The sequence below is a fragment of the Sapajus apella genome, unplaced genomic scaffold (assembly GCF_009761245.1).
Source record: "Sapajus apella isolate SASKATOON/1434 unplaced genomic scaffold, GSC_monkey_1.0 scaffold16, whole genome shotgun sequence".
Lineage (NCBI taxonomy): Eukaryota > Metazoa > Chordata > Mammalia > Primates > Cebidae > Sapajus > Sapajus apella.
In genome coordinates this window covers 18,184,005-18,207,221 of record NW_022436956.1, presented here as the reverse complement: position 1 = coordinate 18,207,221, position 23,217 = coordinate 18,184,005, and the positions used below count along the sequence as shown (strand labels likewise).

At 40.4% G+C, this 23,217-nt stretch overlaps 1 protein-coding gene and 1 pseudogene across 9 annotated transcripts in view; one reads left to right on the top strand and one right to left on the bottom strand.

Moving 5' to 3' along the window:
- Positions 1 to 23,217, bottom strand: part of SIK3 (SIK family kinase 3) — a 242,828-nt gene that overhangs the window by 146,650 nt on the left and 72,961 nt on the right. The window lies entirely within an intron of this gene.
- On the top strand, positions 12,983 to 14,034 carry LOC116555949 (annotated as a pseudogene). The gene has a single exon (XR_004270759.1). The product of XR_004270759.1 is annotated as an elongation factor 1-delta-like (transcript).

Here is a 23,217-nt window from a genome sequence, read left to right as displayed (position 1 = left end):
CCCAAAAAAAAATTTTTTTAAATTAGCCAGACATGGTGGCATGCACCTGTAGCCCCAGCTATTCAGGAGGCTGAGGTGGGACGATCATTTGAGTCCAGGAGACAGAGGCTGCAGTGAGCTTTGATCATGCCACTGCTCTCCAGCCTGGATGACAAAGTGAGATTCTGTCTCAAAAAAGTATCTGTAAAGGACTAAATGTGAACAACAACTAGATATTTATTTTAATTTTTTTTTTTTAATAAACAGAATCTCACTATGTTGCTCAGACTGGTGTCAAGCTCCTTGCCTGAGGTGATCCTCCTGTGTTAGACTCTCAAAGTGGTGAGATTACTGGCATGAGCCACTGCACTCAGCCAAAAGCTAGATTTTTTTAATGTTATTTGCTCTCCCTCCCCACAGTAACAGAAATGCTTTTCATAGACACAATTGATTTTTTTAAAAAACAAATCACAGCATAAACATCTAGTAACCCAACTATGTACACCATTTTGAGACTGTTTTTTCCTCTGCAACAACTTACATTCCTCAAATAGCTTAATTATGGAATGTCTGGTTTGAATGGACAACAATTTCTTTATTATTGTTTAACTTTAAAAGAGAAAACCAACACTAGAGACAACAGAATAAATTTAGTTTTTTTATGGATGAAACCCTGTTATAACTGACCTAAAAATACAGGTTACTTAGTTTCTAAAAATGATTTTTCTCTCCCCATCCTTCTAATATATTCTAAAAAGCACAGAGGAGCAGATACTTAGGAAACATGTATATTCCTTTAGTGCAATCCTAAAGCAGCAATGAAAAAACAACTTGAGTAACAGGAGGGGTAGTGAAAGGAAGAGGCTGAGCAGACGTCAGCAGGGCGCGAAGGGAGGCTGGGTTGCCTAAGAAACCAAACAGTAAAGAATGAGAGGAAAAATCATTAGTTGAAAAGCCTCTGAAATGCTTTTACAAGAGCTCAATCCTTCATCCCTAAAGATGTACAGCAAAGAGACCAATTGTCACAAATGACAAAGGGAACCTAGAGCATGGCAGCCAAGCAAAGTTCCTTTTCCGAATTATGTGGCACACAGACATGAGGAAGAGTGACCATGAGTGAGTTACACACCCATGACGAAACAGACATGTGTCTGTGTGCATGTATTCTTCCAGAGCTTTTGTTGGGTTAGCATTTAAACAGGTATAAACAGTTTATTTCAACAAGTATAAATACTGAAAAACCATTCCTATTTACGATACCATCAGGGTAAAGAATCTCAAACTTCAAACTGATTTATGAAATTAGCTAGCCTCCCTTCTCCAGCCTTAAAATCTATATAAAGTTGTTTTGATTTTTCACAGTTATTGAACTACAAAGTATTATTTGTAAGTAACCAGTAACTATCTTTGAAGAGTTTGAAATGGACAAACCAACATGAAGTCTCCAAGCCAAACCTTTGTTCTAATATCACTAAGCCACATTGTAGGAAAGGAGATAGGAAATTAGCAAGGGAAAAAAAAAATCAAAGAAAAGAATGTTGATCTTATTTTCTCTGAAAAACACTTTGGGGCATAGTGGTTAAGATCCTGGTTCCTGGAGCCACACTTCTCTGCTCCTTCCTAGTACTGTGACCCTAAGGAAGGTACTTGCCGTTTCTGTGCTTCAGCATCCTCACTTGCTATGGTGAGGATTATGACAGTATCAACTTCACAGGGCAGCTGCCAGGTTTAGATGAAATAACAATTCATGACAGTGCTTGGTGGTAAGGACTCAATAAATAATCAGAGAATCCTTTTGGAATTAGCTTATTAATCTCCTCATCTTGACCACAGTCACATGTACTATTGACTATCATCGTCAGACTAAACTGCATAAAAGTGCACCAAGAACTATGTTTACTCACACCAAACTTAAACGTATGGGTCCAGGTTTCAAAGTACTCTAAAAGCTGTCCCCCACTACCTATACAGTTATTAACTGTCACCCCAAAACAATCTATTTCTGTCCTGCTATTCTTCACTCTTCACACAAAACAGCTCAAAATTTTTGTGTCCACCTCTGCAGTGAACACAGTTTAAAAGTCCTATTTTCCAGGTACTTCTTACCTCTACTTTTATTTCTTTTTTTCTCTTTAAGACAGGATCTCAGGCTGGGCACAGTGGCTCACACCTGTAATCCCAGCACTTTGGGAGGCTGAGGCAGGTGGATCACCTGAGGTCAAGAGTTTGAGACCAGCCCAGCCAATATGGTGCAACCTCGTCTCTACTAAAAATACAAAAATTAGCCAGGTGTGATGGTGCATACCTGTAATCCCAGCTGCTAAGGAGGCTGATGCAGGAGAATCACTTGAACCCAGGAGGTGGAGGTTGCAGTGGGCCAAGATCGCACCACTGCACTCCAGCCTGGGCAATAGAGCAAGACTCCAACTCAATTAAAAAAAAAAAAAAAAAAAAAAGACAGGATCTCACTCTGTCACCCAGGCTGGAGTACAGTGGCATGATCTTGGCTCATTGCAACCTCCGTCTCCCAGGCTCAGGCAATCTTCCCACCTCAGCCCCCTGAGTAACTAGGTCTATAGGTATGCACCACCACATCCAGCTAATTTTTGTATTTTTTGTAGAGACAAAGTTTCACCATGTTGCCCAGGCTGGTCTCAAACTCCTGAGCTCAAGGCATCCACCCACCTCAGTCTCTCAAAGTGCTGGGATTACAGGTATGAGCCGCCACAGCCAGTTCATCCCTACGTTCTACCTGTGCAGATCTTATCTACTATTCCAGATACACTTCAGAAGTTTTGGAAGTCTCCAATATTCTAATCATCTAGTGATCACTCCTAATCCTCTCAAAAACTGGCTCCTGAGAATAAACACATATCAGGGCAGGAATGGTATCCTCCCTAAAAATCATCCACAGTGTCTAGAAAGATGTTGTGTACACTTTGACAAGCCTTTCTTTCACTTGCTTATTTTCAAAATTTAAAATAAAGAACAAGTCAGGTGTGGTACAATCTGCCTACAGTCCCAAATACTCAGGAAGCTGAGAGTGCAGGATCATTTGAGCCCAGGAGTTCAAGGCTAGCCTGGACAAAATAGTGAGACTCCATCTTAATTAATTAATTACTAAAAAGGAACAAAATTTGGCTGGGTGTAGTGGCTCATGCCTTCAATCCCAGCACTTTGGGAGGCCAAAGCAGGCAAATCATTCTAGGCCAGGAATTTGACACCAGCCTGGTCAACATGGCAAAACCCCATCTCTACTAAAAATACAAAAATTAGCCAGGTGTGGTGGCGCATGCCTGTAATCCCAGCTATGTGGGAGGCTGAGGCATGAGTATCACTTGAACCCGGGAGGCGAAGGTTGTGGTGAGCAGAGATCATGTCACTGCACTCCAGCCCAGATTACAGAACAAGATTCTGTCTCAAAAAAATAAAAGAAGGAACAAAATTTTATTCAATAAACAATAAATAATAAATCTCAATTCCATGTTACGGCTTGACAATGTCAAAAGGATGAAAATAAGAAAACATTATCTTAAATATAGCTGTACTTTTATGATCAGAAAAATATCAATAATTTATATAAACTTGCTCAGATACAATGACATGAGAAAGGGGAGACCCAACAGGATTAAAAATATGACAACTCTCAGGGTGGGCACAGTGGCTCATGCCTAAAATCCCAACACTTTGGGAGGCCAAGGTGGGCAGATCACCTGAAGTCAGGAGTTCAAGACCAGCCTGACCAACATGGTGAAACCCCATCTCTGCTAAAAATACAAAAATTAGCCGGCTGTGGTGACGGACACTTGTAATCCTGGCTACTTGGGAGGCTGAGGCATAAGAATCACTTGAAGCCGGGAGGCCAAGGTTGCTGTGAGCCAAGATTGCACCACTGCACTCCAGCCTGGGCACCAGAGCGAGATTCTGTCTCAAAAAAAATAAAAAGGCATTTCTCTGTTTCTCTACCCTTGTTATAAAAATAATAAACAATAGACACTATCTAGCTAATCTCAATTAAGTGAAAGTATTCAAGCTCAAAATTTAACAGGTTCATGTTCTCTGACCGTGTGCACATCTACCCACAGTAACACAGAGGACCTTCTCATTTCTTCCCATTATCAGAAAAGAATCCCCAAATCCACCCAAACAAAAGCAATTTTACATTTCTCTGACGTGAACAACTTGAGCAAACAAGTTTCAGGGGAACCAATGGCCATTATTATTTGATTACCTCTTTAAGATATCTTCACTGCCAGTCTTCCCTTACCTTGCCACACACTCGACTGCTTGGCAACTAGTCTGAGAGCAGACATCAATCCATGCACACAAGCAGAGGTGTGCTACACAAAATACTGGTTATATACTCAGCCAGCCCATGTGGGTCTAACAGGTGGGCAGGCAGTCTGCTTAACAGGGCAATCAGATGCAGACAAACGGAAGAACCCAAACAACTGACTTAGCTTGTATGTGTAGTAATCATTCATTCAACAAATATGCAAGACACTAAATGCTTATCCACATCTATGCACCATATTCTATATGCAAAGCACTTTATTCAATATTATAGGATAAAAAGTACTTAAATCACAGTACTTACTGTGACTTAAAAATTTGATAAAAGGAATAAAATACACTATTAAAGAAGTAAATATTTATTAATTTATATTTTGCTTTGATTCAGAGAAAGTTTATGGTAGCTTCCATAAGTACAACTGGATAAAATGACTAAAGAAAAAGACAGGGAAATGAGGTTAGGAAGATGATATTCTAAAAAGTGAGATAGCAGTAAGCTAAAATGAGAACATTAAAATCCTTAATATTTTCCCAGAGATGGCCAAATGTACAATGTAAAGAAAATAGTATACAATGAATTTAGAGGACAAACAGATATCATGCAACCAGGACAGTCAAGAAGGGAACTCAAAAGGGCACAAGAGGGCCTTTGCTGACAATAAATGTTAATTCCATTTCATTTTATTTTTAGAGATGGGGTCTCGCTCTTGTCACCCTGACTGCAGTCAGTGCCAGAATCACAGCTCATTGCAGCCTTAAATTCCTGGGCTCAAGTGATCCTCCTGACTCAGCCTCCCAAGTAGCTAGGATTGCAGGTGCTTACCACACAGTAATTCTTTTTATTTTTCTAGAGATAGGGTCTCGCTATGTTACCCAGACTGGTCTTGAACTGTTGTGCTCAAGTGATCCTCCTGCCTCAGCCTCCAAGAAAAAAGTTTGTATTTTCACTTCCACGGGTAGTGTATATAATTTAAAAAAAAAAAAAAAAAAAAAAAAAAAAAAAAAAGCTATTCCAATAAACAAAGAAAGAAAAGTAAGTAAAATACTGACAACCACTCTTGGAAAAATATCTGAAATTCTTCCTCTTAGCTATGATGGATTTTGGATGTAAACAAAAAAAACAAATGTTTAAAATCTCAATTTCACTATAATGAGAGTCAGGGACTTCAACCATGATCTCATAAAGAAAAAAATGGCAGGACAAAGGTATGACTTTCACCATTTCCTCATAAAACTTTATCACTCTAATGCCTCGAGAAAGCCCAGCTAGGGCCTGGCACACAGAGGTTTCATTTAATCTAGTGCTCTGCTCTTTTCACAACTCTAAGAGCACTGAAATTTTTGGAGCCATAGAATCATAAATCTATCTGAGTACAGATATATAAATTTTTTGCTTATTACAGTAAAAGTATGAATTATTGATCATACAAAAATAGAAATTTAGCCAAACTCCTAAACTATTCCAAAAAGCTTAATCACACTAAAAGTGTATAGTTAAACAAATAATTTTACTAAGTGACCCATTTTGAATAAGTTAAGACAATACTAACAAATACAGGTAGCCTCAAAAACAAAGGTATATAAAATCAAGACATATTCCAAATTCAATTCCAGATTTAAATAACTAATGAGAGTGCTTAGGTTTTACTTCAGAAGATCAATGAAAAATGTAGTTTCACAAACACAGGGGAACCAAACTTGCCAGGCGTGGTGGCTCATGCCAGTAATCCCAGCACTTTGGGAGGCCGAGGCAGGTGATCACCTGTGGTCAGAAGTTTGAGACCGGCCTGACCAACATGGAGAAACCCATCTCTAATAAAAATACAAAATTAGCTAGTCGTGGTGGCACATGCCTATAATCCTAGCTACGCAGGAGGCTGAGGCAGGAGAACTGCTTGAACCCAGGAGGCAGAGGTTGCGGTGAGCTGAGATCGCACCATTGCACTCCAGCATGGGCAACAAGAGCAAAACTCCGTTTCACCAAAAAAAAAAAAGAACAGTTCTGGAATCATAGGTTTGAATCCAAAGTTTTAAAGCATTTTGTTTCTTATTGGTTGATATACTTCACTTTTAGGTTCAGCTCTTCTTTATGCTAAGTTGTACTAACAGAAAAGACATTTCTTAATTAAGACATATACATGTTTGCACTCCACCTATGGTTGTAAACTTAAATGTCTGACTTTTCTGAAACTCAACTTCAATTCTTCTATATTTTTTTTTAATCTGTGATTCCTCTGAGCATAGGGCAATCATCAATAACAAATGAGTTTCAAATTCTAATTGCCCACTATTGAATCTAGATGAACACTTGTTTGCATCAGTTTGAAATTCAACATATTCATATGTCTTGTGAGATCCCTTTTCATCTCTGTTTTTTGCAGGTTTTTGATTTCTTTTGTTTTCAGTTTTTGTTTTTTTAGTAGAGATGGGGTTTTACCAGGCTGGTCTCAAACTACTGGCCTCAAGTGATCCACCCACCTCAGCCTTACAAAGTGCTGGAATAACAGGCGTGAGCCACTGCATCCAGCCCATTTTTGTTTTCTCCCTCTTCTAAACAACATTGCAGGGCTACATTCTTGCTTTGACCTACTATTATTTCTGTAAGACAAATTCTTAGAAATGAAAATGCTAAATCAAAGAATACACACTTTCCAGGTTGTTGATGCACTGTTGAGACATACATTACTAAATTATTTTCCATTGAAATCATTCCTAACTAGTCCCCCAATCCCAGAGCAACACTAAGCATAAACTTGTTTAATAAAGTTTTGCCATTTTGGCAAGTAAAAAAGAATGTAGTTATAATTAGCATTTGTCTGATTGTGGCTGATATTTAAATAAGGTAAATAATATTAGATATGTATATTAGATAATTGTAATTTTTTTCATTGTTGCGAAAACTTTCTATCAGGTCACAGTTAGCCCAAGGGCCTATTGCCCAACCTTAATTTTAGCAAGCTCTATAAAAGGGAAAGTACTTTATGGAATAACACTATTCTACTATTTCTGTCTTGAAAACGACTTCCTCAAACATAAAGCTACACAAGATTACATCTCCATTACTTATGCTCCAAAACAGAAGATATGCACAGGAGACTTGACACAATACTGTGAATAATAAAATCTATCTACAATTAGCTACACATTGTTAGAGTCTGTAAGTCAGATCAAGCCACTTGAGATTTGTTTGTTTTTTAACCACTTTCTTAGATACACCTTTTAAAATCTTAAGTGCCTTTAAATGCACAGTTCTGTCAGGAAGCCAAGAAATAATAAAATGGGAATATCAACTCTCCCTAATGCTGTCAGATTACTAAAACATTCATGACGAAGCACCATATTAAAGTGATATATCTCATAATAAAAGTAACATCAGATCCCATCAAATTATAGCTGATTCATCTCTTCTTACCTTGCCCAAACCAAGTGGAAAGACAAAGTAGCTTTCAGGCTCAAGATTTTCTCTAACTTGTCCAGCTTATTCAGACATTGCCAGGACCAGCTCCAAAGTGACTACCTGTTTTTTAAGGAATGTATTTCTTAAAGACTATTAATGTGCTTCCTGATGCCAGCATCACTGGAGGGGAATAACTAGCCCAATAAGATCATTAGTATTGACACCAGATTATAGTAACATGAGGAAATGACAACAGGTCACTTAGCTGCAGTTTTCCAAATGCTGCTAGGATAGAGAACTGACAGTAATTGTCTCCATAGAGAATCAAGACTAAATCTATCTATGAAGCTGTTCCTTCATCTCTCTGCAAAGGAGCTAGGCTACAGAAGTTAACCTTCTTGGCAAACACTCTTTATCTATAGGAACTAGAATATAATAACAGTATTCTATCTCCCTCAAAGTTGTTCCACTCCAGTGGGTGGAGTGATAGCACGGAAGCCTTCCTCTTCTCTGAGGTTTATGTCACTCAACTGTATTATTATCTAAATTAATGTCATGACTAATTTCCAGGTCGTCATCTTTCAATGTATAAAAAGTAATTTGAGGCTGGGTGCAGTGGCTCATGCCTGTAATCTTAGCACTTTAGGAGGCCGACGTAGGTGGATCATCTCAGGTCAGGAGTTCAACGCCAGCCTGACCAATATGGTGAAACCCCATCTCTACTAAAATTATAACCATTAGCCAGGCATGGTGGCGTACACCTGTAGTTCCAGCTACTCGGGAGGCTGAGGCAGGAAAATCGCTTGACCGGGGAGGCAGAGGTTGCAATGAGCTGAGATCATGGCACTGTACTCCAGCCTGGGTGACAGGGCAAGACATCATCTCAAAAAAAAAAGTAATTTGGGCTTGGCACAGTGGCTCACGCCTGTAGTCCCAGCCACTTGGGAGGCAGAGACAATAGGATCATAAGCCCAGGAGCTAGAGACTGCAGTGAGCCATGATCACACCACTGAACTCCAGCAGGAACAACAGAGCAAGACCCTGTCTCCAGGCCTCATATGATCCTCTCACCTCAGCCTCCCAAAGTGCTATAATTACAGGCATAAGCCACTGTACCTGGCCGAGGTCACTATTTCTCACTTGAATGATTACAATAGTCTTCTAACAATGAATGAATCTCCAATGAATACAACAGTCTCCCAATCTTCAGTCTACCTTCTATTCTACATTGTCAAATGAATTAATAAAAGCAAACTTGATTCTAACTGTCCACCTAAAAAAAAAAAAAAATCAGAAGTTTCCCCATTATCTGTAGAAACAAATCTGAACTCCTCAGCAACACGTACAAAGCTCCGTCACTGTCTGGGCTCTACTGATCTATCCTTTCCCATCGCCTGCCACTTCACACTGACATTGCCCTTCGGTCTTAAGAAGCCATTTGCAGTTTCCTGACCATGTATGCTTTTACCAACCTGTCTTTCTGTCTTACCCAAAATTCCTTTCCCCGCTTTTAAAGCTTGTGTTTTGAACACTGCAGTAAAAATACAGAAAACTTCCAGACCAACTTTGTTCACCCGGCTTGCAGCAGGCCACATGCGCCCCAGGACAGCTTTGAATGCGGCCCAACACAAATTCACAAACTTTCTTAACGCATTATCACATTTATTTGCAATTTTTTTTCTTTTAGCTCATCAGCTATTGTTAATGTTAATGTATTTTTATGTGTGGCCCAACACAATTCTTCCAACGTGGCCCAGAGAGGCCAAAAGATTGGACACCCCATTCTAGACCCTTAAGTAAACTGAACTTAAGTTCCAAACATTGAAATATTAGCCTCCACCTGGCCAGGCATGGTGGCTCACACCTGTAATCCCAGTACTTTGGGAGGCCAAAACAGGCAGATCACGAGGTCAGGAGTTTGAGACCAGCCTGGACAATGTGAAACCCTGTCTCAGCACCCATCTTAGATCATTTTCCCAAACACAAGCAAAATCTATTTGCTTCTTTAAGTTACTTTCACTAAGGTCCATCTGGGCAAATAGCTCCTCATTCTACACACTATGCCTGTATCTTATTCTATTACAAGAAAAAAATGCTACATTCTGGAAAAAGAAAAAAAAGAACATTTCACAATATTGGCTTCATAATAAATACGCTTTAACTTAAAACAGTACCAAGTAGAATTTTTAATATAATAAAATGCTTGTCACTAGCAGTTCTTTTATAGAGAACATGTAGGAGGGCTTGTCATCTGACAATATCCACCAGGTTAGCATTATGCAAGTATCAGAACTAATAAGCAGAAAGTAACAGTCACTGTCACCAAAAAGTCTGTATCCCTAAGTGAACTCTACCGTGAAATGAGGTGGAAGTTGTGTTTTTCCTGTTCTAAAATCCAACATGCTCACATTCCTTACAGGTAGCCAGTACTGATGAAGTACGGATTTGCCAGCAATGAAAAGCAGTCAGTGTTCTGCCTTAAGCATGCACGCCTTGTCAAGTAAATGCTGCCTTTGTAGTTACTAGAGCAATAGCCACCATCAATAACAACAAAAATGAGGTAGGTGAGAGAAAACGGTGTGCCTACCACAGTAACATCTCATTTCCCAAGATACTGTTTTTTGCTACATTAAGTCTCCTGCGATGAATGATGGGAAATTCACATTGACTTTATCAGATCTACACTATTCAGAATCTGACCGGGTTTATATAGAATTGACCCAGCTGCATGTGCCCAACTCTCACACACACTTCTGTTCAAGGAGGCTTTAGTGAATAAGAACATAAAAGAAAAGCCTAACTCAGGCAGATCTGGTCTGGAATTCAAGCTCCAACACTTACTGGTTTTGCACTTTGGGCAATTTGCTTAACATCTTTTTTTTAATATTTCATATTTTAACACTAAATTCCTCAAAGCTATTGCAAATCAAATGCTTAACAGCTTAAAGTACGATTTCTTCTCATACACAGTGAAGGTAATATGAACTAAAAGAGCTCATAAGGTTGTTCTCAGGATGAAATAAAAAATATATTCAATGCTGGCGAGCACAGTGGCTCATGCCTATAATCCCAGCACTCTGGGAGGCAGAGGCAGGAGGATCACTTGAGGCCAGAAGTTCAACACAAGGTGGGGAACAAAGCAAGATCCTGCCTCTATTTATTAAATATATATTCAATGCCACATCAGGCACACAGTGAGCACTATATAAACACAGGCATATTGTTGTTGTTACAGTATTTCATTTTGCTGGCATAGTTATTCTATTTGCTTTAGGTAGGGTCAACATCACAGAGGGTCATAAATTCTACATACAAAAAAGAAACAATTTAAGCTGAGAATTTAAAGTCGGAGCAACCTATTTATTGACAGACTAATATACAGATGAGGAGTACAGACTGGTCCCCATTGCTGAATATTACACTTTAACAAGAAATGTTAAAACAAACAAAAAACCCTGATTATCCATGTGCTACTGCTGCCTTTGTCTGAGCATCTACAAAAACTATGGCGGAAGAATAGGGGGAAAAAAGCTAACAGATTAAAGTATGTATGTATGTATGTATGTATGTATGTATGTTTTTTGAGATGGAGTCTCTCTCTCTGTCGCCCAGGCTGGAGAACAATGGTGTGGTCTTGGCTTACTGCAACCTCTGTCTCCAGTTCAAGTGATTCTTCTGCCTCAGCCCCTCGAGTAGCTGGAGTTACAGGCGCCTATCACCATGCCTGGCTAATTTTTGTATTCATAGTAGAGACAGGGTTTCATCATGTTGCCTAAGCTGGTCTCAAACTCCTGACCTCGTGATCCACCCACCTTGGCCTCCCAAAGTACGGGAATTACAGGTGTGAGCCACTGTGCTTAGTCTAAAGTTTTTATTAAGTAGCAGAATGCTACCATAAGAGTCACATATATTAAAAATCCTCTCCAAATATCATCTTATCATCCACTGATTAGAAACAAAGTTGACAGAATGCAACCTTGAATTTAACCTTAGTCTGAACTAAGACAGGACTTGTCCTTAAGCATTGAAAGGCAAGTTCACTGAATCTACCTTTAGGACCATAGGTTGATAAAATTAACTAAATAAAGGCAGGGTGCAGTGGCTCACTCCTGTAATTCCAGCATGTTGGGAGACTGAGGCGGGCAGATTGCTTGAGCCCAGGAGTTTGAGACCAGCCTAGGCAACATGGTGAAACCCTATCTCCGCAAAAAGTACAAAAAATTAGCCAGGCATGGTGGTGCAGACCTGGGGTCCCAGCTACTCAGGAGACTGAGGTTGGAGGACTGCTTAAGCCCAGAAGGTCGAGGTTGCAGTGAGCCAAGACTGTGCCACTGCACTCCAGCCTGGGTGACAGAGTGAGAACCTTACTCAAAAAAAAAAAAAAAAAAAAAAAAAAGGAACAAGATCATTTAGATTATCCAAACAGTAACACTGAAAATACTTGGGTAAATGCACTTTGCTAATCAATTCTGACAAAAGATAATAAGGGGGGAGGAAATAACACAGAGGTACTATTATTAAGACCTGACTCATTACTTTCCTTCAACTCTTACAAAGGAACAACCAGAGAGTCACAGTAATACTTCTTCCCACCTGTCAATAACTTAATTTCAACCAACTTTGGTGAGGTTCCTACCTCCTCTTCTCATCCTAGCTTTGGCCAACTCTGGTCCAATTCCTGCTGAGCAACAGGAAAGGAAACAAGGTTAAAGTCTATGGGAAAACAAAGAGATCCCAAAACCAAAGCTTTCTAATTAAAGGTAAATGTCGCATGACTTGAGCAATGAAAGGCATGTCAGATACATCTAGTACAGCTACCTCAATTTAATTGAGAAGAAAATTATAAATGTTGCGCAGTCTCATACAGCTAGTTAAGGGCACAGCCAGTCAGGATTAGAACTTAAAAGCCTTATCTCCTAATCCAGTGGTTTTCCTGCTATATCACTGAGATCAGTTTTTAAAAGACTATCAATAACCTCTTCTCCTTTTTTACTATATAATACTCATAACATAAAAACAAAATGTGGGCCAGGCACGTTGGCTCACACCTGCAATCCAGCACTCTGGGAGGCTAAGGTGGGTGGATCACTTGAGGTCAGGAGTTCAAGACCAGCTGCTCGGGAGGCTAAGGCAGGAGAGTCACCTGAACCTGGGAGGCAGAGATTGCAGTGAGCTGAGATCGTGCTGCTGCACTCCAGCCTGGGCAATAGAGCTAGACTCCATCTCCAAAAAAAAAAAAAAAAAAAAACAGGCTGGGTACAATGGCTCACACCTACAATCCCAGCACTTTGGGAGGCCGAGGAGGATGGATTACGAAGTCAAAAGTTTCAGACCAGCCTGGCCAACATAGTGAAGCCCGGTCTCTACTAAAAATACAAAAATTAGTCTCTTTCCTCAGGTGTCCTGCATCCGCCCATTCCTCCTCCCTGGTCACCGCGTCCTTGGCTGGCATGAGAAAAATGGCTACAAACTTCCTAGTACATGAGAAGATCTGGTTCTACAAGTTCAAATACGATGATGCGGAAAGGAGATTCTAAGAGCAGATGAACGGGCCTGTAGCTGGTGTTTCCCGCCAAGAGAATGGCGCCAGCGTGATCCTCTGTGACACTGCCAGAGCCAGAGAGAACATCCAGAAATCCCTGGCCAGAAGCTCAGGCCCTGGGGCTTCCAGCAGCCCCAGCAGAGACCACAGCAAGCTCCTTGTCCGGATCGCCAGTCTGGAAGTGGAGAACAAGCCTGTGTGGCGTGGTGCAGGAGCTGCAGCAGGCTGTCTCCAAGCTGGAGGCCTGGCTGAATGTGCTGGAGAAGAGCTCACCCGGCCATCAGGCCACCGGGCTACAGCCCCGCAGACCCAGCACGTGTCTCCCATGCTCCAAGTGGAGCCCTCAACCAAGAAGCCAGCCACACCAGCAGAGGATGAGGATGATGACATTGACCTGTTTGGCAGCGACAATGAGGAGAAGGACAAGGAGGCAGCCCAGCTGTGGGAGGAGCAGCTGCTGCAGTACACGGAAAAGAAGACCAAGAAGCCTGCGCGGGTGGCCAAGTCCTCCATCCTGCTGGACATCAACACTTGGGCTGATGACACCGACATGGCCCAGCTGGAGGCCTATGTGCGCTCCATCCAGCTGGACTGGCTGGTCTGGGGAGCCTCCAAGCTGGTGCCTGTGGGCTAATATACACTGAAGCTGCAGATTCAGCGTGTGGTGGAGGATGACAAGGTGGGGACAGACTTGCTGGAGGAGGAAATCACCAAGTTTGAGGAGCACATGCAGAGTGTCAACATCACAGCTTTCAACAAAATCCGAAGCCTGTGTGTGCGTGTGTGTGCACGTGTGCGTGTGTGTGCACGTGTGCATGCGTGAGGCCCTGCCATGATTAAAAACTGAGATTGGCAAAAAAAAAAAAAAAAAAAATAGCCAGGTGTGGTGGCACACACCTGAAATCCCAGCTACCTGGGAGGCTGAGGCAGAAGAATCACTTGAACCTGGGAGGCAAAGGTTGCAGTGAGCTGAGATCACACCATTGCACTCCAGCCTGGGAGACAGAGCAAGACTCTGTCTCAAAACAACAACAAAAAAATGTGAACAAAGAATAAAGCTCTGGAAACAAATAACAAACATTAACAGCTAACATTTATTCAGAGCCTACTGTGCACGCAGCAGCGCTGTGTTAAGCACTTAGGTGCATTATCTCCTTTAATCCTCATAACAACCCAATAGGTGGGTGCTATTAATAACATCTTTTTTATAGATAAAGAAATTGAAGCTAGAGGTTAAATAATTCATCCAAGGTCACACAGCTAATAAATGGTAGATCAAGAATTTGAGCTCCGTCTGAGTCCAGAGCCTATGCATAAGTAGCAAAGCAAAAACAAAAAGAAATTACTAGATAAGCAGTCCATCTAGTCAATATCCACAATATTTCCTTCTTCCAAGGGCACTATATTAGGGCCTCTATTTTGACTTAAAAGAGGTTGCTACAATCCTGCCAAATCTAGTAAACAACAGATAACTGGCTTTGATAGAGCAGCAATGATCACAGAGTTAGCAGGGGCAGCGTACTGCTCTGCTGTCAGGCTACTGGCCCAATTTTAATTTCAAGAATAAAACCCCAGCATTTCTCTTATCTAAAACAAAAACAAACAAAAAACCCTACACACATTTTCACTTACTTTCCTCTGCTCCATTTGCTTTTCTTTTAGCCAGCAAATACAACTAGTAGAAAGCTGCAATAAACAAGATTATTTAGGAATTCCAAAGTCCTTCAAAAACTGCATCTCATTTTTAAGTCCTCATCAAACAGATTTTCTACTCAACTCAGGCAGATGTCAGTTCCACTTAGCAAATTCTCCTTTAAAAGTGAATATTTTCAGCATGGCAGTCATGCCACAGCCATGTCGCCCTCCACACATTAACCCTCCTGAGCCAATACTGGAAAGCCAGGAAACTACAGCTATGGCCAACCTACATAATGAGGTGGGTTTCCAAAATAAAATGGCCTTTTAAAAAGAGATGTAATACTCCACAATGGAGGTTTAAAAAAATAGATATTCCAATTAAAAGGCTCAAGCTTGTGTGCAAACATATATAATGAAAATGACTACCATGCTTGCCATACAGAAATCTGTTGTTACTTCAACTGGCTTAAAGATCCTATTTTCCAGTCCCATTCAGTCAGTGACCTTGAAATGCCATAGTTACTATCTCCTCATGGAAAGTGAGTGCATAAGAGGTGAAATATCTATTTCACAGAAGTACAAGAAATATGCTCAATGAAAATGAGGTGAGATCCTCTCAAGACAACAGGGAGAATAAAAATTATTAGAAAGAAGTTAGGGAAACTTCCTCTTTAATTCAGAAATAGCAACCCTGAAATGAGTCTCAGATGAAAATGAGATCCTTTTTAATTTTATCCCTCTCCTATCTATGAAGCCAGTCTGTGACACAGGAATTGAACCACAGAGTTAAAGGATTTTGAGAGGTCATCTAGTCCAATTTTTAGAAAAAGTCGTACCTTGACCATTCCTAACAAATATGTCTTTAAACATTTTTCTAAGAATAGCTCTAAAAATCTGTCTATATACTTTAAGTAAAGAAATTATACTTTCTTTCTCTAATATTTTTATAAGATCTCTTAAAATTTTGTGATTACAGAGAATTTAGCATGTCTATAATAGTCTTAATATAGTTTAGAGTGCTTTTTCCAAGATGCCTCACAAATTTCTAGTTTTTTATTTTCTTTTTTTTAAGACAGAATCTCGCTCTGTTGCCCAGGTTGGAATGCTATAGCAGGGTCTCGGCTCACCGCAACCTCCGCCTCCCGGGTTCAAGTGACTCTCCTGCCTCAGCCTCTTGAGTAGCTGGGATTACAGGAACATGTCATCATGCCTGGATAATTTTTTGTATTTTTAGTAGAGACAGGGTTTCACCATGTTAGCCAGGCTGATCTCGAACTCTTGACCTCATGATCCGCCTGCATCGGCCTCCCAAAGCACTGGGATTACAGGTATGAGCCACCACACCCGGCCTAGTTTTTAAGTTTCTTACCACTTCTCTAACACAGTGATTCTTAATAGTGGAAGATATTCAAATTATAAATGCCCACTGTGCTACCAGTCCTAGTTCTGTTAAACTAATATTAAGAACTACCAACAACATTATAACTTATGAATGAAAACCAAGTGGTTCAGAAATAAACCCTAAATTAGCCCGTCTCTACATTTAAAAAAAGATCTTCACAAACAATTTTAAATGGTAAAAAGAAAGCATGGGGGTGGGAGGTGTTTTGGCAAATACAGGACTATAAAGATCCCCCTGAGAACCAGAACCTAAATGTTTCCTAGAAACAGAACCATGACTGGTTCACTGGGTCAGTATCCTTCAGACTCGGTAGAGGTCATTGCATTCATTTTGAAGTCTGGCTCTCTTGGGTTTGAATCCAGTCATGTCACTTACTAACTCTGGAACTTTAGGTTTAGCCACTCTCTTAATTTACTTATCTCTAAAATGGGATAATAACATCTGACTCACAGAATAACTGAGAGTAATAAATAAGAGATAGTATTTGGTCTGGCACACACCAAAAATCTTATTTCCATTACTATCTTTTGCTGCTTTCAACAATATGAAGTATCACAAACCCAAAGAACATATCGTTGTGTAAGCAGCAAGTCAAAATGGCCCCAGGAAAGATGCTTAAGCAGAAAGAGGCAAGACAGTCAGCACGTTAAACAATCCATTCAAACAAAGGAAGACGGAGGCTGATGTACTGAAACTGATACCACTGCAGTTACTGGTGAACAGATAAATCTCCATTGTAGGGCTAAAGTGAGGCACTGGGAGAATGACCAAGAATACAGGAAGGAAGAATCATGATGCCACAGTAAAGTGGAAAGAAGGGGAAGAAGGGAAAAGAAAGCAGAAGCCAACAAATGGTGTTCCTTGAACCTTGCTCAAACTAAACAGCTCTATACTTTCATTTAGAGTTAACTACTAATAATTAAAAAGAAAAAAGCAGAGAACAAATGAGTTAGAATACAAAGCCCTCTCTTGGTCTTTGGCACAGCAGTGTTAAACATTCCCAAAGATCATATAGTCTAAAAAGGAATATCAAAAAGACCTCTACCACAATACACTGAAATTGATCAAGTGAAAGTAACGAAGGCAGCTCAATGGATGTTTTCTTATGGGCTGTGTAGCTTTAATCAAGAGGGGCAGGGATTCCATATCTACTGAACAGCAGAATGAAGGTAAGCTCAATGCCCAAGTGCTGTGATAAGGCTTGGGTCAGGATTTATTCAAAGTCTCTCCAAAATACTCTACTTGGAGACTACTCAAGACAAAGGCTCCTTCTATTAAACAAAGAAGGGGGATTAAGGAGTGAAAGTGGGAGGCAGTAAGGGAGAACAGAGTTAAAAGAATAAGAACTTGAGCTGCTGAACAAAGTGGCTCACACCTGCATTCCCAGCACTTTGGAAGGCAGAGGTGGGAGAAACCTTTAGCCTAGGAGTTTGAAACCCAACCAAACAACACAGTGAGAACTCGTCTCTGTATTTTAAAAAAAAGATCTTCACAAACAATTTTAAAAGATAAAAGGAAAGCATGGGGGTAGGAGGTGCTTTTGCAAATACAGGTATTTAGCTCGGGCTGTCTAAACTCACTTACCTAAGGATGGGATAACAAAATTGCACATTTGGCATGCTGTTCTATTTTTCTCCTATCATGAAAATAGTACTTTCACAGGAAAGCCCTTGGCCCAGATTAATCTTGTTATGGAATATTAATACAATTATCATACAGGAAAATGAAGTGATCTGAAAATGGTCCTAACAAAGCCACCAAAAACAGAGCAGCCAAATTAGTCCAGGAATTGCAGACTTAAGCTTCAAAACTGGATTATCAGCCTCAATTCACTACTATCCCATGGTGTTCCCTTCGGACATGCTCACACTTACAGCAATAGCTTTATATTGAAAATAAAAGAATCAAAATAATGTTTTGGTGAGCTAAGTAAAACCAGTTTGCTCTCTTGTCACCAAAAGGACTCTCCTTCCCATTCTTCACCAATTCAAAGCAACAAACCTATACTGGTGATGGAGGGAAGCAAAGAAGAGAGGAGAGGCGAGCACACAGGTGTACATGTGCCAATGCACACTCAATCACAAGTGTCTGTGTTATGTGTGGTGGGGATCCTAAACTCCATTTTATCTTTATAGCTGCCCCCTCAGGGATTCACAATTAATGTTATGGTATATCATACTAACTTTTAGATTTAGATAATTTTTTTCTAGAAATTTGACATTAGGTAAATTGTAAGAGTTCAGAAGATGAGCTCACCATTCTGTCAAGTTATTTAATCTTGTCACTAAAAAATGCAGTGCCAGCTGGGCACAGCGGCTCACGCCAGTAATCCCAGCACTTTGAGAGGCCAAGGCAGGTGGATCACCTGAGGTCAGGAGTTTGAGACCAACCTGGCCAACATAGTGAAACTCCGTCTCTACTAAAAATACAAAAATTAGCTGGCCGTGGTGGGAAGCACCTGTAATCCCAGCTACTCAGGAGACTGAGACAGGAGAATCGCTTTGAACCCAGGTGGCAAGGGTTGCAGTGAGCCGAGGTTGCACCACTGCACTCCAGCCTGGGCAACAGAGTGAGACTCAAGTCTCAAAAAAAAAAAAAAAGGAAGACAAAACAAAAAAAGCACTACCTTCCTTTTGATAACACTTCAATAACAATACATCACTTTTGGAAAACATATGACAGAAAGATATTTAGCAAGTAAAAAAACAGTTTTAAAAATTTGGACGGTGAAAAGGCCAGGCATGGTGGTTCATGCCTGTTAATCCCAGAACTTTGGGAGGCCAAGGTAGGTGGAACTCCTGCCTAAGGTCAAGAGTTTGAGATCAGCCTGACCAACATGGTGAAACCTCGTCTCTACTAAAAACACAAAAATTAGCCAGGTGTGGTGGTGGTGGGGGTGCCTGTGATCCCAGCTACCCAGAAGGCTTAGGCAGGAGAATCACTTAAACCCAGCAGGCGGAGGTTGCAGTGAGCCAAGATCGTGCCATTGCACTCCAGTATGGGCAATAGGAGTAAAAACTCCTATTTTAAGAAAAATTTTAAAATGGGAAGGAGGAAGACATATCAGAAGCCTGACTTTGAAGAAAAAGCCTAAAATTAACCATAAAATTTGGATTTTTTAAAAAAATGGGAAGGAGGAAGACATATCCAAAGTCTAACTTTGAAGAAAAAGCCTAAAATTAACCATAAAATTTGGATTTATTCCAAAATAAGTAGGCAATTTTGCCCTTAAGCCTAAATAATTGCCAAAGGAAAATAAACTAACATTTATACGCTATGCTAAGCACTTTTATCTGATTTAATCCCCACAAAAACCCCAATAGATGGGTAATATTATTCCATTGCATAGCTAAGGAACCTGTGGCTTGGAAAAATTAAGTAACTTGCTCATTAAGCTAAAATTTGAACCTAGGACTTTCTGACTCCAAACACTATACTCTTTCTATTATAACCCTGCAAGCTCACAAATTTGTTAACATACAGGCAAAAGAGAAAAGTCAAAACTCCTAAACTACAAAAATATCAACTCAAATTCTCCATGGAGAAAAGTACCCTCAGTTTAATCAAGGACACAGGGTACTGTATGTGTATTTGATTAAAAGCTTTCTCCGTGGAAAATGAACTGTGGTTTCTTTTTAAAAGTATTAATCTCAAACTCCAGAATTACTTCAAAATCCTGTTGGAAATGGGCTTACTTCTATGCAGTTAAGACAGAAAATAAGAAGGCATTTGAAAAATGTTTGGTTAAATAATGAATAATCAAATCCAGCAAAGAGTTATGGCTTCTAAATCAGAAAACTAACTTGCAAATAGCCTTGCATTTGGTAAAATTACTTTCCTGAAGCCTGTTTTAAGTATGCAATTATACCAAAAGTACAGAAACTAACCCAGAAATAAATTAAAAATTAAAATAGGAAAACAAAGATAACAGTTAAAATAGGAAAACTAATTAAAATAGGAAAAACAAAGACAACAGTTGGTAATTTTAAGAAACTATGACGTAGCCAGACACTGTGGCTCACACCTGTAATCCCAGCACTTTGGGAGGCAGAGGCAGGCAGATCACCTGAGATCAGGAGTTTGAGACCAGCCTGACCAACATGGTGAAACCCCATCTCTACTAAAAATACAAAAATTAGCCAGGCATAGTGGTGTGCGCCTGTAATCCCAGCTACTTGGGAGGCTGAGGCAGGAGATCACTTGGGGCAGAGGCTGCAGTGAGCCAAGATTGCACGACTGCACTCCAGCCTGTGTGACAGAGTGAAATGCCATCTCGAAACAACAACAACAAAAGCCTATGATGCAGGGCCAGGCACAGTGGCTCATGCCTGTAATCCCAGCACTGAGGGAGGCCAACAAGGAAGGATTGCTTAAGCCCAGGAGTTCAAGACCAGCCTAGGCAACAAAGCAAGACCCTGTCTCTACAAAAAATGAAAAACTTAGCCTAAAGTGAGGCACTGGGAATGATGGCACACACCTGTGGTCTCAGCTACTCAGGAAGCTGACGCCGGAGGATCACTTGAGCCCACGAGGTTAAGGCTATAGTGAGCCATGATAGCACTGCTGCACTCCAGTCTGGGCGACAGAACAGGTCTCAAAACAAACAAATAAAAATATACACACAGAGAAACTCTGATGCATAAAATCAAGATTTATTTATTGTTTAAAATGTAACCAGTTCATAAATACCATAAAAAGCACAATTGCTTTATAGGCCACCAATCAAAGTACAATTATTATAGCATGCTCTAACTAACGTACCAAATCAATATAAAACCTTTAGAGGCCGGGCGCAGTGGCTCAAGCCTGTAATCCCAGCACTTTGGGAGGCCGAGGCGGGTGGATCACAAGGTCAAGAGATCAAGACCATCCTGGTCAACATGGTGAAACCCTGTCTCTACTAAAAATACAAAAAATTAGCTGGGCATGGTGGTGCGTGCCTGTAATCCCAGCTACTCAGAAGGCTGAGGCAGGAGAATTGCCTGAACCCAGGAGGCGGAGGTTGTGGTGAGCCGATATTGCGCCATTGCACTCCACCCTGGGTAACATGAGTGAAACTCCGTCTCCATGCTCTAACTAAAAAAAAAAAAAACCTTTAGCGATTCCCTACTTAATGATCCACTCTTTATCATCCTTTTGAAAATTTTCTGAGTCTAAATTTTTACCCAACTAATAACTCAACTATTCCTCAAAAACATTTCTTTGAGTTGCTTTGGTTTAACGCTAATATGGTACTATTCTTGTTTACTGCCCAACTTCTAGATCAACATTTACCAATCCCACAAAACCTTATCAACCTCCAAAGCCTATATTTTGAAGATGCACCTGGAAAAAAATATCTAAAAATTTAAAAGTAACACTAATGACAACATCTATTATCAGTTTATCCCCAAAGAAGCTGATTCTGGCTGCAAGGAAAAAAGGGTCACATCATCATCAAGGGGACAGTGGGAAGTGGCTTCTTCCTGGTGAGCCCAGTACCCAAAAAGCCTCTCCCAGACAGGCTTCCCCTCATCCTAACTCACAATGTACCCTCCTTCATGACGATGAGAGAGGGAAGGAAAGAAAGGGCAGCAAATTAAGGCTCCAATGCATTCAGAATTTACTCTTTCCCATTCTCCCATTCCAAATACCTATAGCACTTTCAGTATGGGTATTGAAGGTTTTAAAGACCCTTCTCTGCAGAAGGATGGGTAAGGTAGGCAGAAAAGTGTAACTTCCCCAGTCCTGGAGTAAAAGCTTCAACAGGTATCCCCCATGCAGAGAGCACTGGTAAGCCAGGGACAAGAGGACTAGGATGCTGTCTTCTCATGAGTATTGAGGGTGAGCAGTACAAGGCCTGCTGAGGGTACTAAAATATTACTTTGTTTTTTTCTGTGCCTAAACCACCTACATCACCAGGGTCGTGTCAGTTTACTGTAGGACTCTTCTCTGCTGGCTTATCAGGTTGTAGGGCCACATGCTTCCTGTCCCTGCCACCAAGGTCTTTAATTTTTCCTTTAAGTATTTAAGTGCTATTTCCTCAGGAGGAAGGTCAAAAATAAAATAACTGAGTCTTAATTAAAGTGACTCAGTCAACCGAGAAATAATTACTTTTTAAAGAAAAAATATGTAAATAATATATGTATATATGTACATATATATAGTTTAGATTAAGAAATGTCAGAGATAAATTCTAGGCCGGGCACGATGGCTCACACCTGTAATCCCAGCACTTTGGAAGGCTGAGGTGGGTGGATTGCTGGAGCTCAGAAGTTTGAGAACTGCCTGGCCAACATGGACAGACCCTGTCTCTCAAAAAAATACAAAATCAACTGGGTGTGATGGTGCATGCCTGCAGTCCCAGCTACTCAAGAGGCTGAGGTAGGAGGACCACTTGAGCCTGGGAGTCAGAGGTTGCAGTGAGCCAAGACTGCACCACTGTACTCCAGCCTGGGGGACACAGTGAGACCCTGACTCAAACAAAAACCAAAATAATCACCCTCCTCAAGAAAAAGGAAAATTACAAATTTTAAAAGAAAAAAAAGGGATGGAATCTGAAATCTCTACCCTCCTTTTTTTTTTTTCCTGTAAATAGAAGCTGTAAATTTTTTGCACTAAGAATGCTGATGTGCTGCAAAGAGATTAGTCAAGCTAAACCAGGATGGAGTGAGAAGGGGTAATAAAAAGAAAGGCAGAAAGGGACTCTCTAAGCATGTACATGTGCATATGAGTGTATTATAATTACATTCTTAATTCCAAGAGATGGTTTGGGATGACTCACTGTTTTGTACAAACAAGAGTAAAATTTGTGTCCACTGTTACATACAATAGTGGACTATTCCTGACTGTTTATTTTCTACAGAAATTAAATAGAATATTTTTTTTGCCCAGAACGAGAAATTCTGTTGAGATTGGTGAGATTTACAAAGAATTCAGTATCATTTCCCAGCCATGTGTTAGTACTAAGAGAAGCTGCTTGGGATT